Genomic DNA, 11,568 nt, shown 5'->3' on the forward strand with positions numbered 1-11,568 from the left:
CCATTCTATCACACAGCCTCTGTTGTCATCAGAGTCACTGCTCTGAGCAAGTTTCTCATTATTCTGTTTTCCAGCTAAAGTCTGCGTTCTTTGGGTGAGTGCACAGAGTGCAGATTGATTATGAAAAGGAGGTTGCATTTTGCGGTTTTAGGTCGCACCAGCGCAAGGTCAAAATGTTACAGCGCTGGTTATTGTTTTGACAGTCCTTGAATCAAAATTAAAATTTTACTTCCAAGGATCTCCTTGAAATTTTTTGTTTCAAATGGCATTTCTGATAACCAAAGCACTTAAAAGACTCAAAAGTAATAATTATATGGCAAATACCTGTATATGTATCATTGACTTTTTAAAACAATTGTGGCATAAGATTACTTCATGCAAGAAGGAAGTTTCACCCACTTGCAGTGTTCATGAGTTTAATGTATCAATGTATCAAAGTAACAGGACACTGTGAGTTTCAGATGTCTGTCTGAGCCACTGAAAATTCACAGGACCCATGGAATAAAAATTTACATGTTTTTCAGACTTAACATTTCTTATAATTGGCTTTGAAATCATTCATACACATGAAATTTATAAACAGCAAACAAGTGTTGCATGTCACATATGGCAACTTCTATCAAAGCTATTGTGAAATAAGCAGTCGGACACTGCGGGTGGCAGGTTGTATACTTCTACCAGACAGTCAGCGATCTGTCAGAGTTGTCCGAGGGTTAGATGCTAATTGTAAACACTGAGTTATTCCTCAATTGAAGTGAGCTTGTTCTTAGCTGATTTGTTTGAGCCCTACCTTAGGGAATCTGATATATTATAGGGTCAGTTTGTTTTGTGGTGTGAATGATTTCATGCTATGAAGGAATTTATGATCCCCAAATACAGTGTTAGAAGCATGAAATGAACCTGTTAGAACACACAAAATCCATGTGCATACATTATGATATGATGTCATTTATGTCATGGCTTTGGGCCAAAACTAATTATTTTAGTTAATGTATAGTAGTTTGTTGTGATATATTTAGAGATTGTGAGCTTTGTTAAACTTGTTTGTTATTGTGATTTGGTTTCAGTTGAATTTTTAAGTTTTGCTTTTGTCTATTTTTTAGGATGTAAAATTAAGTGATGTTTTTATTGTAAACTTTCCATGCCAAATAATTCATGCTAGCTTTAGGAGGCATGAGGAGTCTATTTTAAGTTCAATAACTGTGAAATAGGTGATGAGTATTAGACTTGAAGAAACCATGTATGGAGGCACCTTCACTCATAAACACCGCCCAACATAATGTTTCTCGTTTAGCATGAAAGTGAAACCTGCTAGCCGGATGGATACTGTTTGTTTCACCCTTGCTTGATATTTCATTCTTCATTTATCTTGCTTTTTATGTGAAATGTTTTAAATCATGACTTTTACACAATACCCAGATTAATAAATTGCAAAATAAATGTAATATCTATTGAACAGGATTTTTCAAAGTGGGAAAAATGCCACCCTGCTGAGTGTGACATTAAATAGCAAACTAAAATAGTTGTATACAACTACTATCAACCATATATAACATATGTTATATTTGGGATTACACTTTCTTAGTAAAGTACAAAGTTTAATGCTTTTTTGAACCCACACTCTTGCCAACATTATATAGTAAACAGTAATTATATGGTTTGTATTAGCTCACTTGACTTAAAGGCAGGTGAGACAATTTTATGGTTGTGTCTGTTTTGCTTCTCCACTGAATTCTGCAGAACTAAGAAGCTGAAACTTATGATAGATCGTAGAGTGTTCATTGCTGCTGCGCTGTATTTAAAGTGTAATTTCTACCTGTTTTGTTGTGAAATCATGTGAATCATACTTAGGCTCTTAACTTTATTGTCCCCAAAGAGCGATACTTTTTAACGGAATAAGTTGCAACAATTTTCCTTGAACTCACCGTCGATAATTGTAACAGAACAGGGAAGTTGGGTAGCTTAGTTGTTAAGTTGGGTTTGATTCTCCACAAGGGCACAATGTGTAAAGCTCATTTCTGGCATCCCCCGTCATGATTTTGCTGGAATATAGCTAAGTGTGGCGTAAAACTAAACTCACTCACTTGCTGTACCAGAAAAGTGGCATCAGATTATTAATAACTTGGGTGAGCTGTGGAGCCTTGTGGCCCTGTTTTATTGATAACAATGGTTTCTTGTTGATTACTGAATCAGTATTTGGTGGAATCATATGCCATGTTGTATCTTCTTTAGGCCTCTGTTCTAAATATGTTCTTTTCCAGAAAAAAATAACAATGAAAACATGGTGATGTTTACATTCAGCTGGGTCACTCAGATGTGAAGGTGAATATATTCAGCTTGTTTGTCAGATATGACAAAGAGTACATTCAGCTCTTTCTAGATACAAAGGTGAATGTATTAGGTTCTCTGAACATAACTATGAATACATTCAGTTAGATTGTCCAGATATGAATGTGAATACATTCAGCTGGGTCATCCTGATATCAAGATGAATATATTCGGCTAGATTGTCAAGGTATGAGTGTGAATAAATTCAGGAAGGTGATCCTGATTTGAATGTGAATACATCAGGTTCTGAATGTGAATACACTGTATGTGAAGAAATCGAGTATGGTAATCTGTCAGTTATGGATAGATCATTATAAGCTTAAACCCACCTTGCAAGGTGACTCTGTTAATTCATTAGGTTCAACAATTCTAGTCAGGCTATGAACTACAGCAGCTGGTGACATTTGTTTACCTTGCTTTCTGTGATCTCCATGGTAACAAAATGATTAGTCAGTGGCTGATTTGATAATCACCTGTAACCAAAGCTCAGTTTTTGCTTGATGTTTATTCTGTTTGCATGTTTGTTTGTTGTATGTAAAGATGCTGTGAACAGTATGTCCTTGGTCAATGTGTTGCAAAAATACCAGGAATCAAGATCCCACCATTTTACGTGTTATTTGTTTAGTGTTGGAAAGCTGTCCAACTAACTGCTTGTCTTGGCAGATTTTCTTGTCAGTATGACAGTAGGCTATGTGATATTGTTTTTAATATCTGACTTTTATGTTGTCTGTATTTACGAAATGTGAAATTAGTTTCACAAAAGAGTAAGATTTATATTGCGGACTCTTTCAGAAAAAAAATTATTGTATGGTAAAATAATATCAAATTATTATCAAGCTTGTACACTATGCAAGAACTGATATATCTCTGGCCCGCTGAATGGAAAGATACATACTTCAAATTCTGTCCTGTATTCCATTGTTGATCAGTCAGGGGTGGTGGGGTAGCCAAGTGGTTATAGCGTTTGCTCGTCAAGCCAAAGACCCTGGTTCGATTCCCCCAAAGGGTACATTGTGTGAAGCCCATTTCTGGTGTCCCCAGCTGTGATATTGTTAGAATATTGCTAAAAGTGGGGTAAAGCCCAACTCTGCTCACTTTCATTAGTTGCTTGTCAGACAGTATCAATACATTCATTATATTCACACAATATTACTGCAAACAGTTCCAAGCGCTTTGGTTGAGCATAAGTAGTATATATATGTATATACACATGATCACATGCTTGCTTGCACATATTTATTGCTGACAAATGCATAACTTAGCTTTTGAGAATCAAGTATAGAAGATAAATTGAAATCTACATTTGCGATGTGCAATTTTTCTGTGTTTATGATGGAAAGATAGAAATATTCCTTGCGAAAGTTAAATTGTATATTATTAAACAGTGTATAGTACACAAATCCAAGTGAAAGTATTTCACAAAACATTCCAGTTTTGATATGTGTATGCAATTAATTGATTCAAAACAATTTCTTGTCTTCATATCCTATTCTGTATAGAGATTTTGAATTTTGGGGACTTTGTCTGGGAACTACAGATTCTGAACATTTTTGATATTTTTGATGCCGCCCCCAGCAACATTTAAATATGTGATGACAGCTGGAAAATAGTCACAATCCTGTGGTTGATATTAAGAGCAATGATTGTGCTGCTGGGTTATGGTGACCTGCCGTCATCCAGACTACCAATGTTGGATGGAATAGACTGCCTGATCCACAACTCCATCATGAATGGCAAGCGTGAGTTGTTCAAGGCCAGTTCTATTCTGAGACCTTTGGCATTGTCCATTGATGGCTATGGAGAGTTTACTGTGTTGAGGGTGTGTGAAACTTGAAATTGTAAATCTGATGGTTTCACTAACAGTCCAGGGTTTCACTGCTGGTGGAACAAAAGTGAATCTCTTGTGACTTATCCTGTTTTGGGAAAATGACACTAGATTAAAGACAACTGGCCCTGAACAATGGACACAAGAGCCGTTTTTTGTTTGAACATCCATAGATTTGTAGCACAACTAAGAATGACAATACAGAGGGATCTGTTGTCATGGACTGTCTGACAGAAATATTTCACTTTTGAACCATTTGTCATCATGATAAATAGGTATTTAATGACCATACTGACTGGCCAGTAGATCAAAGGAGGGATTTGGTGGTGTGTTAGACTCAGGAGCTGCAACTTACTGTGGAGAGTTGATGGCAGTTTTAATCCAACTGTTATGTTGCTGTTGTGATATTAGAAAGTCAGGTGTTAAACACGACACTATTGTGCTGACTGCTGAAGTGAGGGGAACTGCATCAATAAGACTTGTCATGACTATCATCTAGTTTCCCAAATATCTTACAGAATCTTACACAGCTGTCTTCTTGAAACTTCAGAAAACAAGACTTGCCAGCTAATACAGACTTGCATGGACTGTATTTATGTATAATATGGGGCCATGGGGTAGCCTAGTGGTTAAAGTGTTTGCTCACCACGCTGAAGACTTGGGTTCGATTCCCGACATGGGTACAATGTGTGAAGCCCATTTCTGGTGTCCCCTAGCACTGGTACTGCTGGAATATTGCTGAAAGCAGTGTAACACCATACTCACTTGCTCATTATATATAACTTATCTTTACAAGTCATTGTAATGAGGAATTCTGTTTACATCACAACATCATTATAAAGAGGGACAGATTTAAGGCTTAGATTTAACTTCTGACTGAGCACAAGGGAATGTTACTCTACCATTTCTGCTTTGTGAAGTGGACAATATTCACTCCATGGCAGATTCCAGTGCTTTGTTTCTGTGCCACGTGTAACACATCCCAGAATGTAAATTTGATGTCAAATTTAGTTTGGATTACTTTGGTTTTTTTTGATGGAGATCATTGTGAAACTTGCAGAACAGTGAAGTATATAGATATTTAGTCAAGATGATGTTGAAAATCTTTATGATGTTTTACTGAATTTTCTTTTCTGAAGGAGACAGCAGTGAAAGCACACACAGCATCTCCCATTCAACCATGTTGTGGAATTGTTGTTTTATAAAGTTAGTAATATTTATTTAGGTAAGATGTGAATAATCCTTGATCAATGCTCACACGTTCACCTGGTATTGCTTGAGTGAAAGAGAGAAAATGTCGTAAGTTTAGTTCATTGTGAGTTGTGCTTGTATTTAGTTTTTAAGGTAAGTTTCAATCATACTATAATTTTTAAGGAACAATTAAACGTTCCCTGATGTTGTGAAATATGAATTTGAATAAATCAGTGATCTAAAAAATAAGTTTTAACTGATTATTTTATGAATTTTGTTTGTATATGAAGTATAAATTTCTTGTATTTGTGCTTTATTTATGTTTTAATAGTTGCAAATTCATTGATATATTCCATTTTATAGCAACCCGGTAAAAAAATATTTTTTGTTCATTGTGGCTGCACATATTATTTGCAGCTTTAGAGAAGTCGTGACGCAAAATTGTAAAAAGCATTTCGTTGTCAAAACCATCCATTGCTACTTGCTTGCAAACATTTATTTATATTTTCTAGATGGTTTCTAAACCCTTTTGTTATTTAGCTACACCTTTGCAGCATTATTTAATAACTGTACTATGTCCATCACTAGGTGTTTGCAGCACTACAAATGCATGTCTGACTGTCCTGGAAGACGACTGTTTCTTGTGATCACATTTTAATCAAACCATTTACATGTACCCTTTGTCAAAGAAGTTAACTTCAACAACAATCACATCTTTGGATTCTGCGTTGAGGAATTTCTTGTCTGTAGATGCTCTGTATATTTGTACCTTGTATGCTATTTGTCAAAGAGCAATCTTTGATGAGTGATAGTTGTGATGATATTGTACTTAAGGTGTTATCTACACTCTTTTCCTTGTAAAATGTTCTTAGTTACTAGATTGTAGCAGACAAATTTTCTTAAGTTTTGAAATTTTCCCCTGCTGACAGTTATTTTCTCGTTCTACTGATTAATCTTAATGACATTTTGCAAATATTAAAGAATATAAATGTGTTATTGGCAATGTCTTTGAACATTATTTTGATCACATTTGTTTCCACTTTGATTTAAAAATATATTCAGTAGGAAATTAACTTCAAATAAATCCTGGCAGTTTAAAAATTCTTTTCTGCCTCATGGTACTATTATATAGAAAATCTAGAAATGAAAATCTGATTTTGCAGTAGAAAAACAAAGATATGTGCTTCATTTTATTGTCAGTTGAGTAGTTTTTCTGTGGCAGTTAGTCATCAACATCCTCATGTGAATAGCACTGATATGGATTTTATTTGTTTGATTGTTGGTAGAGATCAAGTCACTGTACTTAGTGAAATGGTCAGCAAGAATTACCTGCTCCTTGATCATGCTGCCACATACGCAAAGGCCTGTAGCTTTCTTATTATTCACATGATGCTTATTTATAAAATAGCTGTGTAGAATATAGGTTCATATTAGGGTATATCCATTGTGAGATTACTTGTATTATGTTATAATTATCTCAACACTAAACATTTCCAGCATAATGAACGCTGTCTATCTCAGAAAGCTGAAATGTACGACTGAAATGAGCATGTCATTCAACTGCTGTTATTAATGTATAGACTTTCAGTACTCTTGCTATTTATTTTATGCTTGATATGTTGTGTATCTATCAGTGTTACATTCAGCAGTTGTGACATTTTTATGATGACAATGATGGTTATGATGATGATTGTGTCAGGAATAAATCTTTTATTTAAAGCTTTGGTTGTGTTTCAAAAATATGTAACAATGTCGTCTTGCATGCAAAAATAGGGGGCCACAAGAAGGAAACTGTAGATGATCTAGTGTGAGTGAGTGGATTTACATTGCTTTTAACAATATTCCAGGATTATCACAGTGGGGAACTCCTGGCCCCGATTTCTCTGCACTAACTTCGGTTTGAGTTTCGACTTAGGCTAGAGTTTTTACTCAAATGTGAGGAAACTGCATTTCACAGAATAAACTGAGATTGATGTTAAACTCAAACACAGTAGACAATTTAACTATTGTAGATGAAAAGATGTTTACTGGAGTTGTTTTAGCTTTTGTATTTTTTTAACTGCAGATGATTTCAGTCTAAGTAAACTTAGTCTCAGTGTTATTCGTTACACTCCACCACTGAGTCTAACAAAACCAAGTAGAAGGTCGCGTCAGGTAGCTTTGAGCAACCAATAACCGTCCAATCAAACGTGAGACGGTCAAATAGGTTTCACCAATCAGACAACAGCTACTATTTAGGGATCGGAGGGACTTTCAAAATATTCAGGTCACTGACACAGAACTCTCCACAAACAAAAATCCCCATATAACCCAATTATTTGACCTTCAGTATATATGCCTTGGGGTTTCTGTTGACGACATTGCTACCATTAGCTAATATTTCCGCAAGATGACATCCTTGAATATTGCCAAAAACACCATTTTCGGTGACTGTTTACTCACCGTTGTCATGGTTGTACGCCGTGTGCATCACCCGGAAGAGTGCGTACGCTACATAGCATTCGGAATTGTTCGGGTACGAACCTTTTCGAGATAAAAAGTTCCAAAGGTATGTGCGAATGTGCACTTTCGCGATTTGCTAAGCTGTGTTTTGATTGGTCAATCTCAAAGGTTACCTGACGCTACCTCCCATAAGGTTTTGTTAGACTCAGTGGTGGAGTGTAACGAAAAGTACTGAAGAAAAGTTTACTTAGACTAAGTTGATTTATAAATTCAGCTTCTTCAAATTGTCAAAGTCAGTTTGAAATTTGAGTAAAAACTTAAGACTGTTTTGTGAAATCGGGCTTAGAAAAGGGTTATACACATTGTAAACATGTGTGGAATTGAACCTAAGTCGTCATTACAAGCCAACGCTTTAAACACAAACCTACCCCACTATCCCAATGCAGTGTGAAAAACAAGTCATCTTCTTTCTTCCATGTGAGTAATGGGGTAATATTGTCATACGCAAGACTATGTCACTTACATACCTATGTCCATGAAGATCCTGGTTAGAACTGGTCTTCTGTAACGAATGCTTGTTGTAAGAGACAACTAACGAGATCGGGGTCAGACTCGACACATCATTGAATCCCAGTGACAGAAGGATTCTCATGATGTTGATCACTGGATTGTCTGATCAAGACTAGATAACAAACAGAATGCCGCAATATTGCTGAACATGGCATTTAACAAATGAAATTTTAACAGAAGCCATTGCCACAAATGTTTTTTTGTTTTGTTGGTTTCACTGTATCAGTCAGTTTGCACAGAAAAATGACCTGATTAGTGGTATCTATTTCACCTCACTAGGAAGCAAAATACACACTAAAATACACAAAATAACAAAGAAAACAAAACACAGATATAATCTCACACATTTATTTCTCATATTCAACAATAAATTTGACTCTTGCTCAAAACAGAAAAAAAGAGAGTGGTGACACAGCAACGATGAAATAAAATGTGAATTTGTGAACAAGCATTTTGAAAAATGACACTCAAGTTCAATTCACTCCTAGAACATCACAAGCTAGTATGCACAATTCTTACATTGTAGGGGTGTCATTGAGACACTTACCTCAAAATTAGTATTTCATATCACGACAGTCGGTGTCATATTGCCCTGAAATTCTCTATGTTCAATATGGCTCTGTTGAAAGAGGTAGTTGGAATCAACCAGTGTCTGTTCCTTGATGACTGGTTAATCGAGATTTGTTCGTAATTGAAATTAGTATCATAAGCAGTGAACAAATACTGGGTCGTATAGCTAACAGCTTGCACTATTGCAACAATTCTGAGGCCAATTGATACACAACCAAAACATGAATCAACTCATTTGTATGCAAATGACGATTGTCTGAGATACATTCGCAGTAAGTTGAGATATGACTTATCCATTTCACGTCTACTTAAAATCATCCAATCAATGAACTTTTCCAAATACAGTTAGGTACAATCTACACTACCAAGTGTGCTTCTCAAACATTTTTTCACAGCAGATAGCACACGGTAGGTGTTTCCAATTCTGAGCTGATGTACTCAGCGTCTTATTATTCCATGTTTATTAATGACTCATAATAATGAATTGAGAAAATATATGTTAGTTTGTATCCTGTGATGACAGGATTTTCAATGCTGACAACATTAATGATTTAGATTTGTTCCTAAAAGGTATACAATTACTATCACATCAATCATGCTACAAAATACTTTCTGTAAATAATGCAAGTTACATTTTGTTTGATAGTGTTTTAGTTGAGTATCAATCTTGCAACATTGTGGAGTGTAACTGTGCTACTTTATGAACAGGTTGTAGAGAATCAAACAGGCCAGCTTGTGATTGTTCCAAATACCACAGAAGTCTGTGAGAAGGAGAGTATTTCTACAAATGTTAAATCATAATTGAAATATGAATGTGTGATATTAAATGTAAATAATAAATAAAATCTATGTAATATACTCATCTGTCTCTATATCACAAAATCAAACCTTCTCATATTACAGAATTTATGTACATTCTTATCAGTCGTGTTAAAATGCAACAAAGTTTTAGAGTAATTCTGTACAGTGGATTATCAATAAACTCTTTGGACACTACCAAGTGAAACATTGTTCCTTACAGCCTAATAAAACTCAAGTCACATTTCAACAACATGCAAATGTGAACAATTTCAATAAATATTGTTCTTATGTGTATCTGTGATGTCAAAGTTCACACATTTTTTAATACTACTAACATCACATCTGACATTTACAACTCGTAGAGATCAGGGGGACTTTTCACAAAGCAATCGTAGCACTACATCTGTCGTAAGTGTATATTAAAGTATGTGAGTTACTATCACCTCAGCATTACAATCGCTTTGTATCAAGGGCCTCATTCCATAAAACGGTCTTAGTGATCTGGCTGTCAAAGGACAAAAAGTCTACTCCCACAGGGGTTGAGAATGATATGTCAGTGCACAGAAATCCAAGACTGGGGAACACTAACTTGATGAAGGGAATCTAGTGCTGTATAAATTGACTTCTCATAACTTCTCATTATAAAGTCAATGGTTAAATGAAGAAATTATCATGTTGGCACTAAGTTTGTTTTTGGTGAAAAGGCCCTGACTACAGCCACTTTTTTTTCTTAACAAACCAGCATATGAATACAATCAAACTTTAATAGGATACCTACCTTAATACGCAAATTACTTAGTTAAAAATGGTGGCAAATAATATTACTTTAAAACCTGACAAAAATAAAGAAGAAAACAAAAACAAAAATTTCCCCAAAATATTTGGCAGATTTCCAACTCTGTGTATCATCATATAGAGAGTTGCCCTAACCAGACACCCCTGGTATGTTTGGTTGAGACCTATCAGATAATCAAAGTTTCTGAAAGTCAAAGACTTGGCTAAATACACTTGGTTATGCACCTCAATGATCTAAAGTTACATCTATTTTCAGAATTAAAAGCAAACATCAAATCTGTTTAAAACACCAGTAAGCATACAAATAGAGCATTTGGACACCACAATACATAAGTAGAATTCTTTGACTTACTTGAAATTATGCTTGTACCTTCTAATTAATGGTACAGTGATTATGTTTTGCATTGATTCGGCTGCTGTACATGGTGTATGCACGCACACACACATACGCACATGCACACGCACACGCACACACCGAGAAGTAATAAGCCTGAGGTTATTCAACTGGACAACGGTTTCTTCATAGCGGCCATATCTTTACAAAACAAGATACATCTGCATCAGAGCAACTGATGAAGCCGTAAACAAGATGAAGCTTTTTTCCTGCATCACTCTGGTCTAGCCATCTACTCTCAAAATAAAAATATCTTCATAAGATGGAACAAGTTCTTTCTAATCAGGGTAATATTCAATCTATATTTACACTGCTGGTTTGCTCAAGATACCTTTTAAGGCAAGTCCATGTCAGAAAATAATAGTGGACAAAACCAAGGCAGTTGCCAAGTAAAGGATTCCATGCTTAGAGTGGCTTAATGGTGGAAAACAGTTACCTTGTTTGAAGGCTAGTAACTGGCAGTACTGTCGCCATGGTTATGTGCAGTAAAGAATTTACAGGTAGTGAAAGTGACAGTTTGATAAATCACTTAGCAGATGATGGAAATGACTTCAGCAATGAGGCCTGACATCGCAACACATGTTGAGTCTACAAGGTATCCCAATAAACCTGTTGTTCGATGGTAGTGTGTGCAAGATGAGTTTCATGGTGT

This window comes from Haliotis asinina, chromosome 3, assembly GCF_037392515.1.
Source record: "Haliotis asinina isolate JCU_RB_2024 chromosome 3, JCU_Hal_asi_v2, whole genome shotgun sequence".
Classification (NCBI taxonomy): domain Eukaryota; kingdom Metazoa; phylum Mollusca; class Gastropoda; order Lepetellida; family Haliotidae; genus Haliotis; species Haliotis asinina.